General features: G+C 53.5%; 3 long non-coding RNA genes across 3 annotated transcripts in view; 1 reads left to right on the top strand and 2 right to left on the bottom strand.

The window, feature by feature from the left end:
* Window positions 1–2,824: 2,824 nt before the first annotated feature.
* On the bottom strand, window positions 2,825–10,604 carry LOC119865001. Its single transcript, XR_005375727.1, has 4 exons — window positions 10,315–10,604; window positions 9,168–9,336; window positions 4,636–4,847; window positions 2,825–3,255 (listed from the first exon to the last, which is right to left on the bottom strand). It is a non-coding gene; the product is annotated as an uncharacterized LOC119865001 (long non-coding RNA).
* Window positions 4,973–24,750, top strand: LOC111091549. Its single transcript, XR_005375726.1, has 6 exons — window positions 4,973–5,035; window positions 11,222–11,290; window positions 11,758–11,866; window positions 15,519–15,646; window positions 18,506–18,577; window positions 23,037–24,750. It is a non-coding gene; the product is annotated as an uncharacterized LOC111091549 (long non-coding RNA).
* Window positions 22,278–27,928, bottom strand: part of LOC106560205 — a 52,090-nt gene continuing 46,439 nt past the window's right edge. Inside the window, exons 3-4 of the long non-coding RNA XR_005375725.1 lie at window positions 23,076–23,129; window positions 22,278–22,898 (exon numbers count right to left, since the gene is read on the bottom strand). This is a non-coding gene — a long non-coding RNA (uncharacterized LOC106560205). The remainder of the gene's footprint in view (window positions 22,899–23,075; window positions 23,130–27,928) is intronic.

The following is a 27,928-nucleotide window of genomic DNA, read 5'->3' as shown; positions in this document are numbered from 1 at the left end:
CCCAGCAAGGCCCCTGGCTCAGTGTACCCTGAGGAGTCCTGCAGACGGCAGCAGAAAGCACAGCCCAGGCGGAAACAGGCTCCCAGAGCCCTGACAGGGCAGGTGCCCAGGTACGGCTCTGACGCCCTCTGGGCTGGTGGCTTGGGTTTGGCTTCTGTTCCCTCAAGAAAGGTTGGGACCCATCTTACTGAGACACTCCTCTCTGACCCACTGTCCCCCCTGACCCATCTTACAGAGGGCCACGGACCCTGTGTCCAATAGGAGGGGGCCGTCTAGTCAGGACAGCAGGGTCCTTCTTGTGCCCAAGATGGTATTCCTGATGGCCCCGCCTCCAGGCTGGGCCCAGCCATGAAAGAAACCATGGGTGTAGTGGCCTATGTGGTGGGAGGCAGCACAGAATGGGGGCTCAGCCTGTGGACCTGGGGTAAGCCGCCTGATACCACCATTTCCCGATAATGTGATGCCGAGCAAAATAGCCTTGCTGGGCCTCAGCTTTGCCAGCTGTAAAATGGGGATAGCAATACCTGGTTAATCTGCAAAGTTGTGGCACACGCCATCCCTATGTAAGTGTTAGCTCATCTTTACCATCATCTTTTTGTGCTCCAAGGACCTACATGTGCCCAACGATGTGTGAGCAATGAACCTTGGGACAGAAGAGCATTAGGTGGAAATTGGGCGTATCTGAGCAGGAAGGGGAAAAGAGAGGAGGCAGCAAAGAAGAAAAGAAAGATGAATCAGGAAGGCTCATCGCACCCCTCTCAGGATAGGACACAGACTTTCTGCAATATCCCTGGCAGGCAGGGATTTAGAGACTTGCATCCTCACAGGGATGGGGAGCTCATTCCCACTCTAGCCTGCTTGGTTTGTTGTTAGACCCTCTGAAGTTAGCAAGTCCATCCTTATGTGACCTGTGTGTCTCAGGCATTAGCAAAACAACTGACCCTCCAGGGTTCCAACCCCAGCTCAGGTCTCTGTAGGCCTTCTTTCCCCGAGTGTTTTGGGTGATTACCAGAAGTAGCTTCTATGATTCATGCTCACAGGGGCAGCCAACTGAGCCAGAATCCTGGCCAAGCTTTCACTGCTATTGCCTTCGCCACCACCTGGAAGCTCATTGTACAAGGCGTTTGCTGCTGCCTCTACTGTCAGTCACATAGCACATGAAGCCCATGTCTTCAGGGTCCCCCTTTCAAAGTGAGGGGCTGCCTCTCCTCCATGCCATGCCCAGTTAGAGGTCCCACAGCTTGGTGGCTTCAGAGTATGCATGTAAAAGTGACTCAATCTGTGATGGTTTCCTCCCTGCAAACGTGTGTTCCCAGGATGACCAGCCCCTCCAGTTGCAGGGCCATACCCCACTTTCCTGCAGGGACTCTGACCTGGCTGGGTTCGCCCTCCATCTCAGCCATTATCACCCTTTGGATGAGCTGTCACCTGGGGCCTGTTGTCCAATGGGGCCCTAGCACCCATATTAAAGGATTGTATATGGTTCTAAATTCAAGTCCTTTCCCAGTATATTTCTTGGCTCTTATGTAAATCTTGGATGTAAATGGTTGCATAGGGATGGGCCTTAAGGTTTCCATCAGAAGTACCACAGGCAGAGGTGCCTGGGTGGCTCAGTCGGTTAGGCATCCGACTCTTGATTTCAGCTCAGGTCACAGTCTCAGACTCATGCTCAGCGTGGAGTCTGCTTGAGATTCTCTCTGTCTCCTGCTCCCCGCTCCTGGCTTTCCCCCGACTTGTTCTCTAAAATAAATAAGTCTTTTAAAAAATAGTATGGGAGGTAGCCCTTGCCCCTACATTCCTGCTCCATTCACTCTCTCTGGCACATAACTTGTCCCCTTGATTCCCCCCAGTGGGCCTCATTCTGCTTTTTGGACTAGCACAGGGAAAATTGAGTCTAAGTAACAGAAATGACAATATTTATTGAGTTCTCACATATGCCAGGACTGTGATATCTATTGGAAGAATGCCTATTAGCTGTGTGGCAAGTATTAGCAAGTATTTGTTTTTTAAGATTTATTTATTTATTCATGAGAGACAGAGAGAGAGGTAGAGACACAGGCAGAGGGAGAAGCAGGAGCTTCTCAGGAGCCCGATGCGGGTCTCGATCCCAGATCCCCAGATCACAACCAAAGCCTAAGGCAGTCGCCCAACTGCAGAACCACCCAGGCATCTCTTGAGCAACTATCTTAACCTCTGTGTCTCATTTTCCTGATCTGTAAAATGGGGAAATGATACATATCTCGCAGGTTTGCAGTGCAGATCAAAAGAGTGTGTGGATGTAAAGTGTTTAGAATAGTTATAGCAGTGATCCAAATGCGTTAGGTCTCATAATCATACAACTTAATGGCTCTGTTGTTCCATTTTTCCAGACAAGGAAACCGTCTGTGAAGGTGGTATGACTTTCAGGCCCCACATAGTTGGTTAAAGAGGGGCAGCAGTTACAGTCCAATCTGACTTTGGGGCTCACCCTCCCAAGCCCCAAATGTTCTGCTTCCCCCTGGCCCCTCAGGACACATTCCTCTCCATCTCCTTCCTTCTCCAGTTCTTCCAGCTTATAGGTTATTGTTACTACTCAACGAGGTATTATTTCTTCTCCCGTTAAGGCAGAAGGCAAGGCCACAGTCACGAAATCAAGAAGGAAGTTAGTGGGTGGGGAGGTGACTGTGGGCTTGTGAAGAGTTGCTCTGGGAGCCCAGGGATAGGAGCAAAGCGGAGGGTTTCAGGGAGACAATGGCAGTGGTGTGGCAATGGCCCCCCTGGGAGGCCCAGAAAACTGCCTGCAATGTGTTGGGGGCAGGTGAATGAGGAATTAGAACCCCACAGAGGCAACTGCCCTGCCCCAGAGGTTCACCGTCACTGCCTCCAAGGCAATGAGGCCTTGCCAGAAACAGCAGCCCCAAGCCCTGTGGCTCCCAAGAGGACCAAAGGTGGTGATGGGGTGCCTGGCCCTAACTCCTAGGCTGCTTATTAATGCCTAAGAGCCTGGGAAAAGCCCCCTGTAAGTATTACATGGGGTCTCTGGGAGCCTCAGTTTCTTTATAAAATGGAGATGTGTAGCCAAAGGTGCTCTCTGAGGACCTGCTCACGGCCAGGGCTCTTCTGAATGCGTTGCCTCTCAGACTGGAGCTGGAGCCCCCCCTGACGTTGGGAGACAGCCTGGACTCAGGGGAGACCCAGGTGCCACCTCTGCTTCAGCCTGGGACCTGCTTTGTAGTTGGGCCACACTGCCTGGTCTCTCGGTGCTTGTCTCCCCAACTGGAAAAAGAGGGAAGAGGATAATTGATCACAGTTGAGGGTCTTTCCAACTGAGGTCCTGTAAGCTTTACTCAAGGTCTGAAGAAAGATCGTACATAAGAAGCAACTGAGGAGGCTTCCCCAGAGGACGGGTCCTCCAGGAACCACACTACCGGACACCACCTCGGGGCAGGCACGGTAGCCGGCACTTGGGTTCACCAGTGATTAAAAACCAAGCCCCCTGGGAGTTAGCGGCAGGCCAGAGAGAGACGGGAGGGCACCGGGGTACACTCCGCCTGGGAGCCCGGACCCCTGTCTTCCAGGAAAGCTAGGATCCCTTTGCAAAGCCCGGGAAGTCCCTTCATTTCTGTCCTGAAAAAAAGCCCCCAGTTTTGTTTTGTGTTTTATAAAGTGTGTTTGCTTAAAAGGAAGCGATCAGAGACCAGCCAGTTTCCAGGCTGTCGGAGGTGCTCATTTGCATATGGATAAGCTATTTATAAACGTACTTCTATTCATTAAAGCAGGTTCCCCAGGGCCCTGGGCTGCTTGACAAGGTGCGGCGGCGCGCGTGCGCCTTTGCCGGGACGGCCGCTGCCCGGGGCGCAGCTCCGCACCAGCCCGGCGGGGTGGGGGGGTCAGGCCGGGGACGGGGGGGTCAGGCCGGGGGCGGGGGTGCAGAGGGCTGTCCCGGCGGGGATGGGGGAGGCGACGGGGCCGGGGGTAGGAGGGGCCGCGGCGCTGCGCTCAGGGCCCCCGCGGGCCGGGCAGGCGGGGCGCAGGGCTGGGGGGGCGCAGGGCTGGGGGGGCGGGGGTGCCGCGGGCCGCCCCGGGGAGAGCGTGGGCTCCGCGGTGCTGCGGCCCCGGGGCGCGCGGGAGGCTGCGGGGCGGCGGCAGGGGAGGCGCGGGTGCGCAGGGCCGGCCTCCGGGTGCGCCGCGCCCCGCCCTCCACCCTCCACCCTCCACCCTCCACCCTCCGAGCGCGCATCCTTCTAATGGGATTAGGCTTCACACGGGTCAGGGAACAATTTATTATTCTGCTGGCTAGAGCCAAGTTTCCCTTTGAAAAATGGTTACTCCTGGAGTCGGCAATTACTTCAAAATAAATTTACCAAAGACAAAATTGTGCCTCTTGGGTCAGTAAACGACTTGCCTGTTTGGGGCTGAGGAGACAAGGTGTTTATTAAGGACCGCCTTCGTTTTCCGTGCAGGTTTTTCAGTTTGAATAATTGTCCAATTAAATATAATTTGGAAGTCAGTGCTAACCCAGTGCCTGGATTGCAGGAGGAAGAATCACTCGGAGGCGTGCATTAATAAATCCCTCGGAGCCCCATCGCTCCCCAAACCCCTCCTTTGGTTTAATTTTGAGAAATTTTTTTGTCTTCCCACGGCCTATATGCCTACCGTTTGGAAATGAGCTTCTTTCCCCCAAAGAATTCCTAGGCCTCGCTGGCTTCCATCTGTCTGTCTGCTCCCCAGCAAGCAGATGCATGGGGTTTCTCAGTGGGGCCGTTGCGTCGGGGCTGGGGCTAACAGCCCGTTCTTTGATGAGCCTGCGCACTTGTGGGTTCTTCTTTCATCCATCTAACACCTCTGGGGAGCTTGCCAGGCCCGAGCTGGGAGAGGAGAAAAAAACAGACACGGCTCTGGCCCTCAAAGATGACTCCGCCCATTGAGAGAGAGGGACAGGTAAATGGACAGGTGTAGTGCAATGTGGTTAGTGCCGTGTCCTCCTCCCACAGGGACCCTGGGAGCAGAGGAGACCCCTCGCCCACGCTGGCCAAAGGAGGCTTACCTGGAAAAAGTGACAGCCAAGGGAAGACCAAGAGGAGACAGGCCCAGGAGGAGAGGGGGTACAGAAACCCAGAAGTAGGGGGGGCGTGGAAAATAATGACCCCAAGTGCTTTGTTGGGGGGAGGCACAGGGGCACTGGGGATTGGGTAGGAGACAAGGCAGGAGAGGGCTGGGGCTGAGGTGTGGTGGTACCTTGAGCCAAGTGAAGGAATATGGAGTTTATCTGGATTTAAGGGTGATGCAGGGCTGGGACTGGGACAAGTCCAGCAGGGCCCCAGATTTCCACAAGGTTTGGCACAAGATTTACAGAAGCACTGCTTTTTTAAGAATGACTCTGCACTCACACAACTCTCGGAGTGAGTGCCTTCTTAAATTTTGTGCCCTAGTCTGGGCCCAAGGGCAAAGCAAGCTTTCCAAGAGGTAGATACGGGACCAGATTTTTAAAGAAAGCTCATTGGCAGCTATATGCTAGAACCCATCCTCCCAGCCCAGTGCAGCCTAAGGTTTAGGGTCAGGGTCAGAGAGGCCAGTTGGGAAGTGACTGCAAGCACCCTAGAGAGAGGAGGGCCACACTTCACTCAAGGTAAGTACTGGGGGAGGATGGGGAGGAGCTGTATCTGGCATCATGGCTAGGCACACCAGAAAGGCAAGAATCACTGATTGGCCTCACTGGGTAAGTTCATAGACTAAGGGAGAGAAACTGGCCTCTTGGAGGCTGGAGGGGTCCCTGTGGGTGGAGATGCCACCTGCATGGACTGCAGATGAACGTGGTGGAGACAGATGCAGCCCAGCAAGAAGACTGGCAGCCCTGAGAATAGCGTGTCCACTGAGGCAAGAGGTCTGGGTTGTGCCTGGTGCCAAGGTCACGGTCAGCCTCAAGGCTGAGCTAGTGACCAGGATTTTGCTCAGCACATTTAAGCTGGGAGAAGCAGAGATGACAGAGTCATGTACCCTGAGTCAGAGACTCTTAGCCACTAACTCCTCACCCTGACCCCAAACATGAAGAATTGATCAGTGTAGTCTCCTTGGGGGCTGAGGTCAGGTTTGGTGGCCTTCTGATCCTCATAGCTGGGCACCTGGCCTGTGGCTCACTTTGGACCCAAGAACAGAGGGAATGAAGTAATGACTTGGGGTGCTTCCCTCATTGCCACCCTCTTACCTGTCTCTTCTGGGCCCGGCCCCAAGGTTCCACTCTATCCCAGGCTCTCAAACCACCCTCCTGGCTGAGTGAAGCCCAAAGATGAGAACTAACATGAGATCAGTCTAGCTGCTGGGCTTGCCTGCCTGCAACCCCAGCACCTCCAGCTGGTGGTTATGATTTCCCCCAGAAGGGGCCAGGGGCTCTGATTATCAGGCCTACAGTGGGGTCCTTGGGTTTCATGTTGCATGTGGGAAGACTGAGGTCAGGAGATGGAAGGAGAGTCACTTGGGGACACACACTGGGAGAGCCAGGCCTAGCTCCAGGGCTCCTGTCAGCCATCCAGGGTGGTTTGTACACCACTAGGGCTGTATACCAAAACCCAAAGACTGAGGAGCTTATAATCCATAGAAATTTATTTCTCACAATTCTGGAGGCTGGAAGGCCAGGATGGGGGTGCCAGCATGGTCAGGTTCCTGGGAAGGCCCTCTTCCATGCTCTAGACTGCTGACTTCTTGCTATGCCCTCACATGCTAGAAGGGGCCAGGGAGCTCTTTGCAGCCTCTTTTATAATCATTTCCCAAAGGCCCCATTTCCTAATACCAGCACCTTGGGAATTAGGATTTCCACATATGAGTTTGCGGTGGGGTGGTAGGGAGATGTGAACATTCAAGACCATGGTGTTTAGTAATTGCTGTACCTACTTCCCAGCCTAGAAACATAATGAGGGAGGTGGGCAGCAGCCCTGGGGTCCCCACAGGAGGATCCATCCTCTGGGTGCGGCTTGTAGAGGGCAGCTGGGGACCCAGAGCATTTCTGTGGCACTGTCCTGGCCAGCTGGATCGGACGCGGTGAAACACCTTCACACCTGGGCCTGTCCTGCAAATGTTCCTGCTGATGGGGTGTTTAGATTTTAGTTGGGGGGAGATAGCCACACACGCAAGTAAAATGTACAATATGTCAGTTATAATATGGGCTATGCAGAAAAATAAAATGCAGGAGGAGGCTAGGCAGTGGGGAGTGCAGTGTGCCATTTTCAGTGGGCCAGCCACTTAAAGGAGTGGAGGACTGAAGGAGGGTGCTTGGGGGAAGAGCTTTCTGGGTGTGAGAACAGCACTGCTAAGGCCCTGAGGCAGAAGCATATGTGGCCTATTGAGCAAGGAGTCGAGGCTGGAATGGGGTGACCAACGTGGCAAGGCTTGAGGGTGGGACAATCGCAGCAGATGAGCGGCAGGAGGCACAGGAAATGGGAGAACAGGCTGAGGGCAGAGATGGACAAATTCTAGGGTCCCTGGAGTTGTCCTACTACCCAGGAAGGGCAGGCAAGGCCCCGGCTGCCAGCTCCCCAGCCCAAAGCCTCCCCGCAGGCTCACGGTGCCTTCCCTCCCCCGGGACAGGGCTGGCTCCAGCCCTGTGGGAAGGCACACAGTGGGTGGTGAGGAGGGTGCAGCAGCTCCCAGACACGCCGCCCCCATTCTTCCGCAGCCCCACTGGCGAGGAAGAAGTGGGATTTGTCTGCCCATATTCACAGCTATGGAGGTGATCCAGGTTGAAAGAAAATCAATAAGATGTGTCCATTTATGTGGCACAAAGGAAGAAAGGTCTGCAGACAGAAATAGGCCGGGATTCACACGCAGGTGACTTAATAAGACTTTTCCCCAGTTTGAAGAGGACGGTAATTTAGATTTGCCTTTGAACGTCTCCTTTTTTGTGCCTCAATAACTCTCAGGATCAGCCTGCTTAGGAAGCAAGGGAAAGGAGATTGGCCGCCTTCTTAGAAGACAGGCCCGTTTGGGAAGGCCGCTTGCTCGGAGGAGTTCAAACACCGGCCTTGAGAAAAGATGAAAGTGCCTTGTCAGCACATCCTCGGCCCATTGATCATGATTGAGGCCTGGGCCTGGTGCATTTGGGCTGGAGCAGGACAATGAGAACAAGGCTGGGCTGCCAGGAGGCCTCCTCTGAGCCACGGTGGTGCAGGAGATGCTCATTACCAGCATCGGGCTTAGTGGCCAGGTGGGGGCAAGAGGCAGATAAACCCTGGCTGCAGAGTGCAGGCCCCACAGGCCCTAAGAGCTACAACTAACTCAACCTTGGCCTGGGAGGCAGGCCAGCTCCCACCTCGGGCTGTGGCTCCCCGGCTTCCGGCAGGCAGGGCTCAGGCTGCCTCTCCTGCCCAAGCGTGGCCCACAGGCAGACTCAGTTCATCCCCAGGAAGTCCAGGAATGCCCAAAGGAATGGGGGAACCGAGGCGAGGCTCCTTGGGGCTCTGCTGAGGAGGACGCAGCAGCGGCCTCCACGGCGACGGGCTGTGGGCAAGGCTGGGCCACCCACTTTGTGCTTCCTTAGTGGGCTCCCCCCACTGAGCTGCTCACCGTTCAGGGATAGCTGGGGTCCTGGGGTTTTAAGAAGCTAGGTGGGTCCCAGCTGCAGAAAGAGGCCTCTGAGCAGATTTCTGCTCCAACTCAAGTATCACCTCTCCCTTCTCCCCGTGAATCCCTGTCCTCCATGGCTCCCCAGTGCCATATGCTCCTCTCTTATAGGCCTTGCCACACTGTGCTGTCCTTGTCACATCCTGACAGTGAGCTCCTCCAGGTAAAGACCGCCCTTCCCCGCCATGCACAGCATGGCTCCTGGCACACGTCAGGTGCCAGAAATATCTGCCGCTCTGCTGTCTTCACTTGAACTTCTTGCATGGTTGACAGGATGAGAGGGCAGAGCCAGTAGGGGCCCCAAGTTCAGTGCCATCCTGACCTCCCCATTAAGGCCATGCATGGGGAGGTTACCAGTGGACCCAGCACATGATCCCAGGCCCAGCCCCTGCCTGCACCCCCAGGACCCAGTAAGGCTGTGGGACAGCCAGCGGCTGGATTCAGGGGACTTCATCCTGAAGTTTGGTTTGCATTTGACCCCAATTAAGTCTGTCTCAGTCAGTTTGGGCTGCTACCATAGAGTGTCATAGGCTAGGTGGCTCATAAGCAATAGAAATTAGAAATTTATTTCTTACAGTTCTGGAGGCTGGAAGTTCAAGATCATGGTGCCAGCATGGTTGGGTTCGGGGAGAGCCTTCCTTCAGGAGTTAGACTGCCAACTTCTCAGTGTGTCTTCACGATGCAGAGAACCAGCTGAGAAGAAGTTAGCTCTCCCTCTCTTCATTGAGGGCCTGGGGACCTGGGCTAGGGATCGGAAAGGGGTGCTCCAGTTGGTTGAACTGAGAGTCTCTCATTCCCAGGCTTCTCTGGCCTCCCTGCACTTGCCCACTGCTTTATCTTCTGGATGGCTCTGTTCTTTCCATCCCCTGGAGACTTCCTACTGAAGCTCACTGGCACCTAGCTGCTCAGAAAGTCTCCAGATGGACTCTATGACTTCCCTGTCAAATGCTCACACCGTTTACACTTTGATGGATCTGCCCTGCTGCTTGACCTCTCATCTGGCTGGAAGCATCCTGAGAGCAGCATCTGGCCCCTGGGTGTCAGTACCCATGTGGTGTCAGGCACAGAGCAAGCCTACATACTGAGGGGGACTGTGAGCTAATGGGCAGAATGTGGTTCCGGATCAGCCCTGGAGCAGGGCGGAGGGGCTGCTGGGGACTAGGTGGATGAAGACAGAGCTCAGGAGGGAGACTCAGAAAAGCAGCCTGTAGTGCAGCAGGGGAGGAGAGGAATTGAGGGCTTCTGGGAACTCCCATGACCTACCCTGTGACCCCCACTAACCCTCTTCAAGTGTGAGATCCTCCCTGCAGAGAGCCACACCAAACAAGGTGAGAAGGTGAGTAAGAGGGGAAAGGTCATTGCCCCCCTCATCCCCTACCCCCCACCCCCACCCCACCCCTGCTTTCTGGGAAGCTGGAGCCAATAGAGCAAGTGGGGGATTGGGCCCAGAAACCAAGGGAGCCACTGGGGGACTTCAAACAGGAAGAGGCTACAGAGACTGGGAGAGAGCGGTGCCCTGTCTGGAGATGAGGACTCTCCTTGGCCTGGGAATTTGGAATCTGGAATAGAAAGGTCTCTTGAGAGATGAAAATGCCCAAATGTCAGGTGCGAGAGGACTAAAGAATCTTCCTGGACTGCTGGGGCAGGACAGCATGAGGCTGAGCTGGGGGAAAATGGCCCAGCAAAGCAAGAGGTCAGGCCTGGAGGTGAGAGGAGGCTCACTGGGTTCCAGAAGGGAGGTTGCTGGGAGCGCTGGGATCCTGCATGGCTTCAGCCACCATGTGGGCAGGTGTGTTGGCAAGGCTGTGGGCTCCGCGTCCTACTGCCCCACTGAGCTGCCCCAGGACACTTGGCAGCCTCTCTGTACTCCTGCAGGTCCTGTGAGCAGAGAACATCATTGTGGCCTTCAGGCGGGCAGCCCCGAGGTGTCCCTGGACCAAATGGCTGGCTTCAGCAGCAGCTCAGAAACTGATGGCCTGGGACACCATATCCTCTCCCTAAGCCTTGGGCTTCTCCTCTGTGCGGTCCCTGGGGGCAGCTGCCACTTCCTGTCTACCCTGGAGGGTTCAGGCTAAGGTCCAGCCTTGGCCTCTTCGTGGAGGAGGGAGGTCAGCGTCTCAGCCAGTGGGGGCAGATCCCCAGAGCCCCTCAGGGTGGGCAGATGAAAGGCGCTGCCCCTCCTCCCCCAGCCCCCTGGCCAGTCACTTCCCCTCTCTCCTCAGCAGAACTGTAAGAATTATTATTTTTTAAATCCTCATTGGAATGCTAATTTTGATTTTGAGTGTCTGTCATGGGCTCTTTGAAGTTTTTCAGACAAAATAAGTATCTCCTTAACAGAGGGGATTAGCGCCTACTTGTTTAGAATCCTCTGACTGAGAGTGACAAGCAATTTCAGAAGCTGCGGGCTTTAGGGAGGCTGCAGGAAGAGGGGCCGCCTCCCTCCCTGGTGGTCAGCTTTCCATAAATGGCTTAATGGGGTTAGAGTTTAACCCCTCAAACAGGGATCAGAGCCCCCAGCTTGAAAGCCAATGAAGAGTGAGGCAGATCTTGCTATTTAAATCCAGTGGGACTTGGTTAGAACTCTTTTATTCTCTTGAGTTTAAAGAAAACAAACCCACTTCTCTTGCAGGATGTAGGGCCTGCTCCAAGCCAGCAGCTCCCGGCTTCCTCCCCAAAATGCAGGCCTTCCAGCCAACAGGTAATTCATGGCCCAGGCTCAGCTCAGGCTGAGATGCTCCTGGCTTTATGATTCTGCTCAATTCGGGAGTGCTAATGGGGCAATTTGTAAAGAAAGAAATATAATGAGTTATCACAAAGCTCAGCAAGGACTCGACAAGCCGGGCACTTCCCATCCATCAGGCATCCCAGCGTGGTTGCAGACCAGCGGGCCGGGAATCTTGGGGGGGCCCCTGGGAATCTAGCCTGATGTCTGTCTGGACTTCCAGAAGCCCCCTTCCCCTTCTCTAGGCCAGTAGATATTGGCCCTTAAAGGCCAGGTGGCTGGAGGTGATGGTGTGGGGTACATGGAGGTAAAAGGGGGAATCCTTAAGGATTTATTTGCTGAAGCAAAATTATCATGCAGGCCATTTTTTAAAAGAGCATTAATACGTGTGACGGCCTGTGGAGCCCCAGGTGGGCTGCAACAATGCTTGGTCTGTCATTAAGCCTGAGGTCATGGATGGTGTCGCAGCCAGTCCATCCAGCATGTCACAAGCCAAACTGTGCTCAGCCTGGACCTGTGAGCGGGCTGTGGGACCTCCTCTGCAGAGAACAGGTGAGTGACATGCTATGTCCATTTGCTGAGATAACAAGCCATGAACTTGAATCACAGGCCCCTAGACCCTTCTGCTCGTCTTTCAGAAGTGCAAAATGAGGTCCAGAAAGGGGAGGTGAAGAGCCAGAGGACTCCCATTATGCAGCTTGTCACCTATGTACATGACGGCCAAAGTCCGTGCTATTGAGTCTGGCTGAGGGCTGTGGGGAAGGTGGGCTCAGAGCCATAGTTCTGGAGGCATAGAGTGAGGCATCTGGGCTCGCCTCGCATCCCGGGATGCCTGGAGGGGCCCCCACCCCTCCCTGGCCACCCACCCTTCTGGTCTAGCTCAGATCTAGGGACAGTGGAGGACACGGATCTTGGCCGGCCTGGGAAGGAGGGCTGGCCCACACAGAGGGGCTCTCTGGGCTGCTGTGTCCCTGTGCCCTCTCTCCTGTTCCTCGCGTCTCTGCTGCCTGCATGGCTGGCCTGGTCCCCAGGGATCTGCCCCTTCAGGTGCCTCAGGAGCCCTTCCAGAGCTGCAGGTCACAGGAAGGCCCCATGGCCCACAGATGGGACAAGTAGAAGTCTGATCACTGTCAGGACGGCTTGCTCCCAATCAGAGTGATGGAGTCCAGATAGTCCTCAGGGAGGTTCTAGGTGGCCTTCTTCTGCCCACGCAGATCCTGCCTCTTTTCCTCCTATTTTTGTGGGCAACCTGGAAATCCCTCAAGCCCAGGAAAGTTGATCTGCAGCCTTACAACACGCAGATTCCACAGAAAGGGCATCAGTCCCCTTCCTTGTAAGGACGACAGATAAAAATAATGTCCACCACTAACGCCCACCGTGCGTAGGTGTGTTTCTGAACATGCTACATTAATTAACACACAAAACCTTATTCACAGCACAATGATAAAATTCTATTGCTGTTATTCCCATTTTTGCAGATTGGGAAACTGAGGCATGGAGAGGCTAAATAACTTGTTCAAGATCACTCGGCTAGTGAATGACAGTGTGAGAGTTTGGACACAGCCAACCCAGCTCCAGAGTCGCTGCCCTAGTGGCCACCAGTGCCTGGGCCAGCAGAAGCCTGAGACCCACCCCTGGCACCCACCATAAAGCCAGGCTGAATGGCCAGAGGCTGAGATTTCCCTGTGCTATGAGGGATATGGCACAGGGAATGGGCAGTGAATGCAGGGCGTGGACTCAGGTTTGGGGAGACCCCAAAGAGCATGGAGCTGACCCAATACACCTGCCAGGTGCCAGTCACCTTGCCTGGCACTTCACCCATGGTATCTGACCAAAGTCTGGCAGCCCTAACGAGGTAGGAATTGCTGTCTTCATTTAGCGGAGATACTCAGAAAGGTTAAGTAATTTGCCTGTGGTCACACAGCTCACAAAGAGCATACCTGGGTTTCAAACCCAGGTCCATGTGGTTTCCAAGCTGGGTCCTTGGCCACCCCATTTGAGAGAGGGGACTGGGATGTGGATGGAGGAAGAGGGGGAAGGAAGGCAAGGAAGGCAAGAACAAAGAGTGTCGGACCTGGGGGAGTGGTGCGGGCCATTCTGCAGCTCACTGGCACAGGAAGTCACGGAGAGCCAGGGAGCTCTGGGTCGGACTGGCTCAGGGCCACATGGGGATTCTTGAGCACGTTCACATGCTTCCGGCCCAGGGTGCTGGCCTGAGAGCAGGCAAGGGCTGCAGGGACAGACCTCAGCTCCTAGGTCCTTGCTCCACGCCGCCTCTGGGGCGATGGGAGTTGAACTCTTGCTAATCAGAGGGAGGCTGGGCCTTGCGGCCAGACAAGGGGAGGAGGCCAAAGCCCCCTGCTGTCCTCCCTCCCAGGCCCTCTAACCCCCGGGCTCCAGCACTGTTTCAGCTCCCCTGCCCCCTGGCCTTTGTGTCTCCTGGGTCACCGTCCCTGTGTCCCAGGTTCCCACGTCCTGGGAGCGGAAGGGTTACGGCTTCTGCTGCTGAGTGGAGGCTGCTGTTCCCCAGCGTTAAGCAGCTTTAGTGTCTCCTACCCCAGCCCTGATTTAAAATTCATAAATGCTAATCCTTCATAATTTACGGTTTAAAAGCAGCCCCACTCCCAGGCCCCGTGGCTACAGCTCTGTCAGAGTAATTATGCCGCCAAGCTGAAATTGGACTACTAACTGAGATATTAAACAGGGGGGGAAATCCTCGCGCTGGCAGCCGACCCAATTATTCCAAATAAGCAAACAGATTAGTGAGTAATTTTCCAGTTAAATTTGGTGATTGGTGCCAGAATTGTATGTTAAATATTCAGAAGTAAATAGATTAAAGATGAAATGTGCCCCCTCCCTTTTTCTGGGCTTAATTTACTGTGTATATTAAAACTTTTTCATGAGGAGAAAAAAAGTAAAAATGATAATTAAAAAATCCAAATAAACCCCTCTGGGCCTCACCGGTGCAGTTTGGCAGAGGCCAGAGCCGGGCCCAGGCCTCTCCAGCCTCCTTGACTTCCCGGCCCTCCTGGGCAGGGCCAACCACGTCCCCTAAGCCCAACTCCAGTCCTCCCCGGGGAAGCAGGCTGTAGGATTCTGGGCATCTGGGTGGGCTGAGGAACCTCCCCGCCCCATATGCTGGGCTTAGATTCGTCTTTACAAAGAGAAATCCCAAATCTATTAGTCCTGAAGTCAGACAGAGCTGAGAGAGCCCAGAAGTGGCGGAGGGAGAGGCGATTGGAGGGCACGCAGGGCCCCTCCAGGCACGCAATGCTCTCTGTTCTTAGGTACAGGGCCTGGAGTAGGTCCCTGACCACCCTGCTCCACCACCACGCTCCCCTGGCCTGTCTGTAGTTGCTGGTCTGCTGTCCTGGAGGTGGAGGGGTTCGGAGCCATGCACCCTTACCCTAGGCACACAGCTGGTGCACCCCTCATCCCGCCCCTTAGCCTCCAGCACTCCTTCCTGGCAGCTTGTCCACTCACTTCTCTACCTCCTCCTTGGTTCTCTACAGCAGCTCAGCCACAGCAGTATGTCTGACCGGGAGTCATCTCCCCAAAAAGCGAGTGGAGAAATGGAGGCCCAGAGAGGGCAAGGGACTGTCCCAGGGCACCCAGCATGTCAGGGTGGAAATGCATGGAGTACAAGGCCCTGTGGCTGCTTAGCCCGGAGTCTCTCTGTCGCCCCCTAGAGGATGCGGGCTTCTGGCACAGGCTCATCTGAGATAGCTGGTGGGGAACAGGGGAGGAACCCTAGTCCCAGGCCAGGAGGGAGCTGGTCTGTCCGTGGAAGGGGTGCAGGGTGGAGGGGAGAAGATCATGGGCCCATCCTGGGAGCCCAGCGGGGAAAGTGGAAGGACGTGCCCGGGGAGCAGGGTGTGCCTGTGGGGAGGGGCAGGTAAAGCTCAGAAGCCCTGGGAAGGGAGGACAGTCCTGGGACTAGGGCCTTCACCCCTCACCCCTCAGGGTACCAGTTCCAGGTGTGGGACTGACCTGAGACACAGCCTCCTGCCTTTCTCTCAGGGAGCCCCTTTCATTCAGGTTCCAACTCCTGAAGCACTGAGAGGACAGTTGGAGGAAGCTGGGGAACCCTCTCCAGAGGCGCCCTTCTTCCCTTGTTCTGTCAGAGGAATCTCCATGCTTCAAGTGATGCTGAAAAGACTCCCTGTCCCCTTGGGTGAAGGGGGCCTCCTTTTCTCTCTTGCAGCTTCTTGGAGGCACCTGAAGGCACTGGGGCTGGGGTGTGGCAGGTGTGCAAACACCTCTCCCTGGCACAACATACTGAGGCTGTGATCACAGGAAGGCCTGGCCCAGGCCACCAAGACAGCACCGCAGGTAAACACAGGATAGGCAGGCCTCTGGGCCCATGTCCGGTTAGAGGAGGGACACAGAAAGGACATGATTCATCCCGTCTATGGCGTCTGCCTGGCTAGGCCTTCTCTGACCCACCCACTAGGCACTACTGCTCTCAGGCAGAGCAAATCAGAACCCCCAAGAATCTTTCACAAAATACATGCAACTCCCTGCCCCACCCACCATGTGGAATCCCCTCAGGGTTATTCACCAACCTACCCAATGAAATGACTGCTCCCGAAGCAATGATTTGCAATTCTTAAAAAGTAACTGAACCCTTTTCTTCAGTCTTTTGTACAAACAAGCCTATTATGCAAAGCAGATAACAACAGAGCTTGGCTTAAATATCTTCATTTGCCACTCCCCGCCCCCCCCCCCCCCATTCTGAGTCATCTCCAGGGAGCCCCTAGAATGCCACCAGAGGGCAGCCAACCAGGCACCAGGAAGCTGAGCCTCTAGTCTGTGGTTCCTTCGGTGCTCCTTTGGGGGGATCCCCCTTAGTGGGTGCAGCCAGCTGAATGTAGCTATCGTGCTTGGGATGGTCAGGACTGGGGGCAGAACCAAGTCCCCTCCAGGTGCTGCTGACGTCGGCCGCTGTGGCCAGGAGGGCCTGTCCAGCCAGCGGTGAACTGCAGTCTCTCTCTTTTACTCAGAAAGTTTACCATCCAGGCCTCTGAGAGCTCCCCAGGAGGAGGGACCAGTTACAACTAGAGTGAGTGAGTCCTGAGGTCCTTACCCTGGCACCTCCGGTGCAGGCAGAGGCCTTCTGCCCTGGCTTCCTCCCTTCAGGGACGTGGCAACAAAGTGCTTCCCTCTCAGACCTTCACGGAAGATGAGAGGAAGAGCCTGGATCATTATCTTCACATCCTAGTCTCTAACCAGTGTCCAGAGGGGGTTATGCAGACATCTCTAGTGCTTACCTAGAAAAAAAGGGTAGGAGGAAGGAGAGAGAGAGAGAAGAAAGAAAGAAAAGGAAAGGAAAGGAAAGGAAAGGAAAGGAAAGGAAAGGAAAGGAAAGGAAAGGAAAGGAAAGGAAAGGAAAGGAAAGGAAAGGAAAGGAAAGGAAAGGAAAGGAAAGAAGGAAGGAAGGAAGGAAGGAAGGAAGGAAGGAAGAAAGAAGAAGAAAGAAAGAAAGAAAGAAAGAAAGAAAGAAAGAAAGAAAGAAAGAAAGACCCTAAATAAAAGGAAAAAACACACCACTTACTGAGCACCCCGGGTGCATGGCCAACACGGGGAAAGTGACAGTATCACTTAGTGGTCAGTCCTCTCATTTTGGGTGCACGCCCATCTGTCTGGGCTGATGACCTCTGTCGATTGAGAGAAGTTTCGACTCCTTCCACGAGTGCCTAGCCCAGCTCAGCCACCGCCTGTTTCCGAAGCCTGCCTTTTCCCTCAGTTTGGAGTTGCCTTAGTAACCAGCCCCCTCCGGCTCTGCCCTCTAACCAGTCTCCTCTGGATTTGGTGTGAACAGTATTTGACACCAAAAGCTGAAGATGATCTCTTTACTAACCGCAGGTAATTTGTTATTGTTGTTGCTGTTTTAACTACTTCACACTTAAGAGTTTTCAAAGTCACCGAACTTTGTTTTCTGGGAGTGTTAAAACAAAAAAGAACCACCAAATGAATCAGAACGCAGTGTGTGAACAGAGCTAGCCAGTGGCTGCCGACCCGCTGCAGGGATTGTGGGGTCATCAATGGGCTTATTAGCCCTTTGCTGTAATGCAGGTGGGCCTGAGGCCCCTGGGGTTGGGTGGAAGAGCCTGCATGGTCACGTTCTGAGCCTCTTCTGAGACCTCTGGGGGACATTTTTCCTACCATGGGAAACTCTAGTTCCATGGGTAGCTTTGGTTGTCAGAGAACGCACTACCAGGGAAACACAGAGGGACACGCCAACATGCATCTCATGCCTACACATGCATGTTTCTACAGACACATACAAGGGCACCCACAAGTGCAACATGCATGCATATATGTACATACATGCTCATATTTACACACACACACACACACACACACACACACACCAGGAATCCTCTGGCCTCTGAGAATCCGGGCTCTCCATGTCAGGGTGTGCTAGTAAATTGACTCTCCAGGGGGAAAACAGGCCTTAATTTGTAGGATTTACCAATTTCCTTGATGTAAATATTTCCACTGTGGCAGACTTTAAGCTACCAATAGTTTAGCGAGAGACTTGCAAAATTCCTGAATATTTAACAAATTGACTCTTACTGACACAAACAGACCAGCGTCTCGGGACCATCCCAGGCCTGGTTACTGTAGGAGTGACCTGAGGTGGTCTGAGCAGATGCAACAAGCAAGGGTCTTGGCCTGGAGTGAGCTCAATCTCCGACAGTGGAGTCCTTGAGCTCCCAGTGTGTCACAGAAGGACCCCAGTTAGGCTCAGAGAGGGGGGAGCTAGAGGCAGGCAGGTGAGCTCATCTCAGGAGGCAGTGAATTCCCCCTATGTCCAGAGGTATAAAAGCAGGGCCAGAGGACCACTTGGTGGGGACACAAAGAGACACAGGGACACCTCCTTTTCTTACTACCTCTGCAGGGCCCATACTCAGTGCTTTTGCCCTGAATCACAGCACAGAGTAATGCAGGCTTAGGTTGTTCTTGTCTTCCTGGAACTAGGAAACCCACTTCTCATGGATGGGAGACCCGGCTGCCCGAGCCAGAACTCACGTGATACCACTCAATATGTTCAGTGGGCTTGGCTGAGAGCCCGGCCCCAGCCTCTGTTTTCTGGCTCCTGTTCATGCCCTTGGTTGGCCTGGTGGGAGGCGGCGGGCATCCTCCGGCTGCATTGGTCTGGCTCTGTCTGTCCTGATTTCCCTACAGGGTCCATCCATGCTCCCCAAAAGTGAACTTCTGGGATGATCCTGGGGCCCCGATTTTCCACTGCCCCAGCAGGTAAGTTCTCATCTGTGTGTGTGTGATGTTGATAAGGATAGGAGCCTATGCCTGTGTGTGACGAAAAATGCTTGTAAGAAATAGAAAAATAGCAACTATCATCTTATTGAGCACCTATTTAAACAAACAAGGCCTTGAGTAGCACTGTGGCTATGAGGCTATGAACACAGACCCTGGAGCCTGCAGTTGAGGACCAGGGGTTGTAAGCCTGCTTCTTCCACCAGCTGTGTGATTTGGGACAAGTTCTAATCTCTCTGTGCCTCAGTTTCTTCAACTGTAAAATGGACCTGACTTACAAAGTTGTGCTGAGAACTGAGCTGATAGGCGTAAAGCCCTGAGGTGGTGCCTGGCACACAGTAAGTGCAATACAAGTGTCCGTTATTCTTATCATAGTAAGACTATTATTCTGATTGTTTAATAGCCCGTTTAATGTCAAACACTCTATTCAGCAATTTTTTGGATTTATCCCATTTAATCCTCACAATGGTACCATGAAGTTGGTATATTCCTGTCCTCCTTTTACAGATGAGGGATCTGAAGTTCAGGGAGGAAAAGTAACTTGTCCACATTTCCAAAAGGGGTAAGCAGCAGAGCCAAAGCCCCAACTCTTAATTCCTAGGGGTACCTTGGTGAAGATCCTTATAGCAACCTAAGCCATGGGCAGGCTCAGTTGTCTTTGTCAACAAACAAATCCACAGAAACGGAGTTATAAAGAACCCCCCTGAAACCTGCAATAAGTAGCAATGATATATCTTGTCTTTTGATCATCCCATGGCGGCCACACCAGGAAGATAAAGCCAGAACAAATGGTGGGATGGTCAGGAAAGGGCCTGCCTTGTTTTATACCCCACGTGCCTCATCTGTTATCCCTGCACAAACTGAAAAGGCCCTTTGCCACGTGACAACGCAGGGAGGGCATGTTTAGGCTGAGAACCTGTCCCTGCATGGGGGCTGGGTGAGAGGCCCCGATGGAGCGGACTATAGGCCTCTTCTTGACCCTGGCAGACCAGGGTGGGCAGGGATGGCTGCAGCCTTGCCCTGCCCAAGAAGCTGTGGGGTGTGTCCCTGGCCTTCCCCAGGTCTGTATCCAGACCCCTGCTGGGGTGAGGGCCCATGCAGAATGAGGATCCCCCTCTGCCCCTGGAGTGGAGGGAGGCAGCAAGGGGCCATGAGCAGGGCAGTAGGAGTAGGAGCAGGAGCCCCAGGAAGTTTGGAAATAGGACTGTGCTCCAACCCTTGGCACATGCTCCATTGTCCCCTTGGGCTTCACCTACAAAATGCAAATTCCAAGATAAAATTCTAAGAATTTCTAGAAAGTAACAATGGAGCATTAAACCGTAAGCTTGAAAAAAAAAAAAAAAAGTAAGCTCGGGGCCCTTCTGAGCATGGGCCACTGCACCCAGGCACAGCCCTCTGTTCGACAACTGGGTCCCACAGATCTGCACCCAAATGGCTCCTTTTCACCAGGATCTGCCTGGTCATTTCCCCCCAGACTGTTGGAGGAGCCCCCATTCACCTTCAGGGGGAAGCATTGCTTCCTGCATTCTGTGACAAGAGCCAGCTTCCCCCTGGCATGTCTGCCACCTCCTGCTCCCCATGCCCTGTGCCCCGGCTGTGCCAATCACACACTCGACTTCTCCCTTTTGCTTATCCTCCGTCTGTTCTGACATTTGCTCAGTGTCCTTCCCTGGCACCACCTGTAAGCTCCTATTCAAATCTTGCAGGTTCATCAGGTTTTCACCAGCCTCACGAAGTCTTCCCTGATCTCAGGAAGAGGAAAGTTTTCTTTTCTTTCCTATCACTGTGCCTTACTCCGTTATAATCCATTATCACACTAAGTTTGTTCCCTCATTTATTCAGTATATATTTATTGGGCACCTATTATGTTCAGTGACAGCCTGGCTGATCCTCTCTTCATCTGACTCTCTGCTTTGAGGGATAACCAACCCCCAGAGGTCACTGTCTGAGTTCTGTTCATCTTTGTATATTCAGATCCAAATAAATATTTGTTGAGTTAAAGAAGGTAGGGGAAGAGAGGGAAGGAAGGAATAGAATGGATTGGGCATGTGTGAGGGAGAGGGGCAAGATGGTACCATTCACTCTGATGCTGACAAAGGTGGGAGGAGAACAATTTGGAATCAGTAAGGTTAGCTGCCAGGGCACTAGAGCTGCAGGGTGAGAACATTCCAGACTCGGGGGAGGGAGCACTTTTTACCAATTACTCCCCTGCCCCATTCCCGCCAATGAAGCACCAGAGGTCCTCCCTCTCTACATTGCTTCCAGAGTTCTTTGGCTTTGAGAAATAATCAGGAAATGGGATGGGATGTCTGGTTGTATCTTTGAGGGATGTGAACCTAGTTTCTGATTAAATACCCCGTCCATTCTGTGGTTTTAGAAAACATAACATTATCCAAAATATGCACACATGTGTCACACATACGTGTCACACACATGTGCACACTCACACACACTTATGCACACACATGGGGGTGGGGCAAGGGGTAGAGCAGCTCCCATCACAGTCACCTCCCAGGGTGGCCGCTCCCTCCTGCTCTGGCTGGGGCCCATCCACCCTGACCCCACCTGCCACACCCAGTTCCCACTGGCATCTCAGGCACTGGATACCTCTGTAGCCTGACCCTCCAGTCTCACCCCTCGTCTTCCTCTGATCCTGACCTCACCTTGCACACCCAGTGACCGCACCCTGACTCCACATGTCATGACCCCACCTCGACCTCATCCAATCCTGATTTTGCTCTGAGCTCATGGCCGGGACCCTTGCATAGTCCCTGCTGAGGGGGCATCCTCAGGGCAGCCCCTTCTTCTGAGTGAACTGTGCTGTGGGGAATCATGGGAGAAGCAGGCCTAGCCCCACTCAGGTGTTCTTCCCTGACTCTAAATACAACCACATTTTCCTCAACTGCTTTACATTGTTTGGGAAAGGAGGCAGGAGAGAAGTTTAAACCTGTAGGTAACTGTATATACTCAAGTCTCCCCAGTGGTTGCCAAAAAAAGAATCTTATTCAAGCCTTCCTTCCCCCTGGTTCCCTCCCAAGACATCTTGAACGTCTCTTCTTCCTGCTTAGTCTCTGTGGGCCGCAGGACTGGCCAAGCCTCTGTGAAGCCTTTTACTCCTGTCTTCTCTGGACCTACAGTCCTCTACTTTCTCCCTAGCTCACTAGCTGCCCCTCCTCACTTCCTTCCTTCTCCCCTTCCTCCCCTGGCCCCCTGGATATTGGTGCTCTCCAGGGCCTTGAACCAGTCCTCTTTCTCTTGCTGAACATACCTCCTTGCAGCCCAGGATGTGCTTTCTTTCACTGTGGCATTTTACACCACGGCCCCTGCATCTTTGTCTCCTGCCCCAAGCAGGCTCCTGGCCCCCACAGCCAGCAGATTCCACACATCTCCCCTTGGGTGTCCCGTGTTCAGAATGGAGGACAAGACTTTCCTCCCATCCACCCCTCCTGGCCCAGACTGTCCTTCCTCCTGGATTTAGCATCCTGGTGAATGGCACTACCATCACACAATGGCCTGGGAATTCTCCAGAAACCTGGCAACCTGCTAGGTCCTCTACTTCTCTTTTTCTCTTCCCTCAAACTCAACAGTCACCAAAGCTATTAATTTCAACTCTTTTTTTAAATTAAGATTTTATTTATTCGTGAAAGACGTACAGAGAGAGGCAGAAACATAGGCAGAGGGAGAAGCAGGCTCCCTGCAGGGAGCCAGACACAGGCCTCTATCCCAGGACCCCAGGATCATGACCTGAGCCAAAGGCAGCCGCCCAACCACTGAGCCACCCAGGTGTCCCTCATATTACCTCTTTAATGCCTCTTGAACCTGGTCCCCTTCTCCACTACCATCACCACCCTGGCTGGCCACTCTCAATTCTTATGTAAACGATTGGCAGGCGGTTCCTATCTGGTTTTCCGTCTCCACACCACATTCCTTCATTCCAAAGCAACCTTTCTAAGAAATCAGATCATGTCCTCTAACTTCCTGAAACCCTCAAGGGCTTCCCCAAGGCCGACAAAGTAAAGTGCACAATCCTTACTAGACATCCCAAGCTCTTCACAGCCTTGTCTCTGCCCACTGTTTCTTCTTCCTCAGCCTCTGCAGCTCTGCCCCAATTAGCCCATTCCTCAGTGTCCACCCACCTGCCATAGGCCACCACTTCATGCCTCTAACATGTTGCAGTTGGGTCCAGGTCCAAAGTGTTGACTTCAGAACCAGTAGCCTTGGGATGGAGGAGGGTAGAAGGGCCACTGGTATATACCATGTACTCACTCAGCAATCGTTCAGTGAGCCTGTTCTGTTCCAGGCACTGGGGAGAGAGTGGGGAGAGTTCAAGGGTCATGCCCTGGACTCCTGGCGCGGGGGGGGGGGGGGGGGGGGGGGTGCGGGCAGGTACAGAACACAGAGGAGCAACTGAAGAGTGTGATGACATCCTGCCATGCTTTAGACGCAGGTATCGAAGGCAGTGGATCAGGAGAGAGTGGACCTGGGGAAGCCGATCTGGAGCCACTGTGATGGTCCAGGAGAGAAACTGCAGTGCCTGGAAGGAAGAGGAGGCAGTGAGAATAGAGGGATGTTCGGAAAGTGGAATGTACAGAACTATACAACTAAGTCACTATGGGGTGCAAGAGAAGATTCTAGAATGACTTCAAGGTTTCTGCCTCAGGCAAGAATGGGATGGTGGTACCATCCATGAAATGAAAACAGAGGGCATGGGGAACAGATGTGGACCCCAGCTGCCTTAGGTCCTTGGTTTTTTTCGTTGTTATCATCGTTATTGTAGCTAACAATCAGGAGCACACTGTAGCCAAGCAAGTGCTAAGTCGTTTACCTGCAGGCTGTGGTGGCTGCAGGGCTGCCAGTCCCTGTGCGGACAGCCCAGTCGGGCTTGGTGGCTGTAGCCTTTGGGGTGTCTGTCCAGAGCATCCTCCTTGCAGGTTTACCTGCTTTCTGCAGTGGTACTCTCACAATTCTCGCCTCCCTTGAGGAGAGGATTATTATCCCTGTTCTGCAGATCGGGCTACTGAGTCTCGAGAAAGCTCAATAATTTGCTTACACTTACAGAGTGGCAAATGAAGGAGCCAGGATGCCAGGCCAGGCCTGGCTGACGCCAAAGCCCCCTCTTGTAACAGCAGCTCTGCAGGCAGTGGCCCCTTTCTGGGGGTGTGAGGCTCTGTGGGGCTGCCCTGGCCTTACATCCAGGGCTACTTTTTGGAGTTTCTGCCTCCATTCCCTGCTTCATGCTCACAGGTGTAGCTTGCTCTTCTTCATCATGGCTCTGGATTCCTCCAGTGCCTGCTGGTAGCGGTGGGTGGTAGGGATCCAGAGCTGGGGCCACAGCCTGACCTGTGGACAGTGGTCTCATTTCTCACACACATCAGAGCCAAGAGCTGTACCCTCCGAGGCCTCCTCTGCCCCTCCATGACCTGCCCTTCCACTCTGAGCTACACGGCTGGGACAGAGGTCAAGGACTTCATGGGGTTTGCAGAGGCTGGGTTGGGGAGTGGGCTTTGGTGGAGTGGAGTGGAGTGGAGAGGAGAAGCAAGGCAGGCAGGGGGCGCCACGGAGCCCTCCAGGGTGGCAGATGAGCTTGTGAGGTTGTACCTGCTGAGCTCCCCTGAGCAACCAAGCACTGGAAAATCAATATCGTTTTCCACTTTCTGTGCTGGGCGACTCATTTTCATTATGTCTCACGCTTCCTCTGTGCTGCTGGGGACTGAGACGGTTCTCTGGCCATGGTCCCAGCCCTAATCTCTGTACAGGATGACAAGCTTGGTGAGCACATGGCTCTAGGACCCATGGTCTGTTTCACACTGCCTCAGAACCTGGGGGCCATCCCCAGGCCTGCCACCCTTAGCTCCACCCCTGCCCTTCTTAAACACACACACACACACACACACACACACACACACACACACTCCACCCTAACTCATCACCCACATTTTTCAGAGGGTGGAATATGTGACCATTGAAGCACCAACACTTCATCATTTTAACCCTTATGGATGAAAATCTTGCCCAAATGTTCTCAAATCTCCCCTGACATTAAAAAAAATAAAACCTGTATCTTTATCTCTTTTTATTAAAATAATAAATATCTGTTATATACAAAGTTTGGCAACTATAGGCCATTAGGAGGAAAAATTATTTCATGCAGGAGTCATTAATGAAGAAGAAAATGCAGACAGGTGTGCAGGCATATGGGGTCTGTAAGGATTTGCAGGTATGCACCAAGAGGGGGATGTGTTTATCACCCTCCAGCATCATCTCCTCAGAGAAGGAAGGAGACTGATCCACAGCGCTCAGAAGTGCCTAGACCACAGCAGGTGTAGACATGTAGCCTGAACTTGCGAATGTGCTTCTGCATAAGGATACAGCTCCTCCTAGCCAGCCTCGGGCCCTTCCCCGGCTCCAATTCAACAGAGACTCAGGAAGGAAACAAAGAGCTCGGAGTAAAATACACATCCCGACTCTTACTTTGAAGAGAGGTCCCCCACACTCTTAGCTAGTCTATTTTATCTTTTTTTCACGAAGAATTCACAAAGTTTGGCTATCTTAGTCCTCGTGCTCCAGAGTTGATTCTTGCCTCCAAGCTCACCAACAGTTCAGAGCAACACTAGGAAGTGAGGATGCTCTGGACAGACACCCCGAAGGCTACAGCCACCGGCCAGGCTGGACTCTCCGCGCAGGGACTGACACCCCTGCAGCCACCGCAGCAGCAGAGCGCTTCAATATATTACGCTTGCAAACGCTTGCAAACGTAACCAGGATGGGGGCCATCTCAAGACGAAGCCCTGTCTAGGATTTCTTTAAGAAGGCACAGGAGGCATATGGTATTCGTGTTTTATTCCGTTCTTCCGTGCAGCCCCCGCCCTAGCCATCCCTCACTCTGCTCCACAGGCCCACACTCAACTATTCTGAAGACGAGAGAGGAGCACACTTGTATTACCTCCAGCGAGGGATGATCTGGAAAGCCCAGCCCTGGCGCCTGGTGCTCCCCTGTCCCCTGCACCCTCCACCCTCTACTTAGCTCTCCCCCTACCCCACCTCCCTCCCCAGTAGGGTGGATTCCGGAGCCCCAGGAGCAGATCAGCCTCTGCAACAATGATTAATTGACCCTAGCAGTTTAAGAATGCTTATTTGCACACAGTTATGAAGTGTCACAATATGTCTCAAATGCAAGCGGCTTCCATTAGAAGCGGAACGGCGGAGCGGGAAGCGCCAGCAATATTTCCTTAAAAGTTCATCGTAGGCAATGGGGTAGTGTGCGGAGCTAAACAAATCCAGGCAATAATGGAAATGTAGCATGAAATTACTTCTGTAAACAACAACCATTCATTATTTGAACATTTTTCATAAGCGAGCAGGCAGGGAGGGGGCAGGGGCCGTGGGTGGGAGGGGAGGGGGCTTCAGCAGGCAGGGCCCGAACACCCACTGGAGTCTCGGGCGCAGCTTTCTGGGGGCTCCCGGTGCCCATCTGTCTTCAGAAAAATGCCGAGGCGAGGCTCCGATCTGCCCAGCGCCTGCCGTCAGGTTCCCTTTCTTCATTAAGCGGGATTGGCTCAGGCAGAGGGAATGTATGATTTAAGGAGGAAAGAGAGGCCCACTACTTAATGTTGATTTGGCGGAGTGTATAACCCCGGAGAGAAATGTAAATAGCAGCCTGCAATAACATGACAGCCCACTAATCATATTTACAAACGATATTAAATCTGTCCGCACGCAGGCCTGCCTGCGGATTGGCCCGGCCGTAATTGTCATTGTAACCAGCGCCGGCTTATGGGAGGATTTAACTGCAGTGATATAAGGTGAGTTGCGGGCTTATTATGACTTTATTATTACCCGGTTTATGTTTATTAAAACAATTTGTCATGCAGAGCAGGAATGGAGGAATGGGAGCATTAAATCGTGCCATACTCAACCTGGAGAGATGACTCCGGGGATGAATGGCAGCAGGCCCCCAGGCTCCACTCGGTCTCCTCCGGAGCCGGCCCCAGGGGCACCAGCCACCTGGAGCCTCGGCCTGGCCCACAGGCCGCTCTGCCCAAACCACAGAGCCAGGCGACACCCAGCCAGAGGCTCTTCTGTGCTTGTGACTGCCTTTCAGGAGTCAGCTCCAGACAGCCCTGGGCGGGATGATGGCCGGAGTTATCGCAGGGCTTCTGCGGGGGTGACCACGAGGGCCCCACGGAGGGCTCCCCTTGCCGGCAGGGACAGAGCCAGGCCTGCCAAGGCGCCACCGAGAGAGCCTGCAGAGGCTCAGCACAAAAGGTCTTGGAAGAAGTTTAATAAAAGCTGCTTTATTTTCTCTGGGGGTCCTTATTGGTTATTATCAAATTTATTTCATCCCCAATCTTTGTTCTTTGGCAAGACAGAGAAAAGGGAGGGTAGATGGGTCTGAGAGGAACAGGTCCACGCGACTAGTAAATAACACTCCCTTTCCCCAATCCAATTACCCGAGGAAGAGAGGCGCTGGGAGGCGGGAGGACCGAGGTAGCAGCTCCCAAGGATGGAACTGGGGCTGAAGCCTGGTGTCGCAGGCACCAGTTCTCGCTGCCAATCCCAGGAAAGACCCCACATGCTGGGGATGGACCCATGGATGCACTAGAACTCTCTCTGCGACTGTCACCAAAGCTTTGGAAACGTGACCCTTGGTCAGAGTGACCTGAAGAGGGAAGAGCTGAACAGTGGCAAGAATAGCCCTCATGAACCAAGTGGCTGCATTTTCAGGGTCTCTACTGGCCCTTATTGTGCCTCTGTGCATATTAAAATTAGGAAAAGGTTCCCCTTCCTCCAGGCAGGGGTGAGCATACAGGGCCAGGGTTTGGAAAGCAGAGCAAAGTCGGGATTCCAACTCTCATTTGCCCCCTTAACCCTTGTGCAGTGAACAACTTACACAAGTGTACATGATGGCCGTACCTGCCCCTCTACCCGCAGCCTTGTGGCCTAAAATGTCATTATTTAGCAACTGACTACCTGCACAATGTCTCCAAAGCCATTGATGTCCTGGGCAGAGAAGTAAGGAGACTCTCCAGAGGAGGTAATGGACAGCAAGAAAGGACGTTCCCATCATCACTATCTACCAGGATACCCACAGGTATCAGGCCTTCTCGTAGGTGAGGGCAGGCAGAAAGATAAACTGTTCAGGCTCCTTCTGGGCTGAGCCATGCTGCCATGGGATATAATACAAGGAACTTCCCGCAAGAGCTGCTCTGGGACATGGTGCCTCCTTTGGATCTCTATTCTCCAGGGGCATGGGACACCTGCTCCCAGGGGTACAGCACCTGGTGGATGCCTCAAGTGCAGTGTCTTTGAAAAAGGTCACCACATCCCTCTGCT

Source organism: Canis lupus, chromosome 21, assembly GCF_011100685.1.
Source record: "Canis lupus familiaris isolate Mischka breed German Shepherd chromosome 21, alternate assembly UU_Cfam_GSD_1.0, whole genome shotgun sequence".
In the NCBI taxonomy this organism is placed as follows: Eukaryota; Metazoa; Chordata; class Mammalia; order Carnivora; family Canidae; genus Canis; species Canis lupus.
The sequence above is the reverse complement of the archived record's forward strand: the minus strand, read 5'-3'. Positions and strand labels throughout refer to the sequence as shown.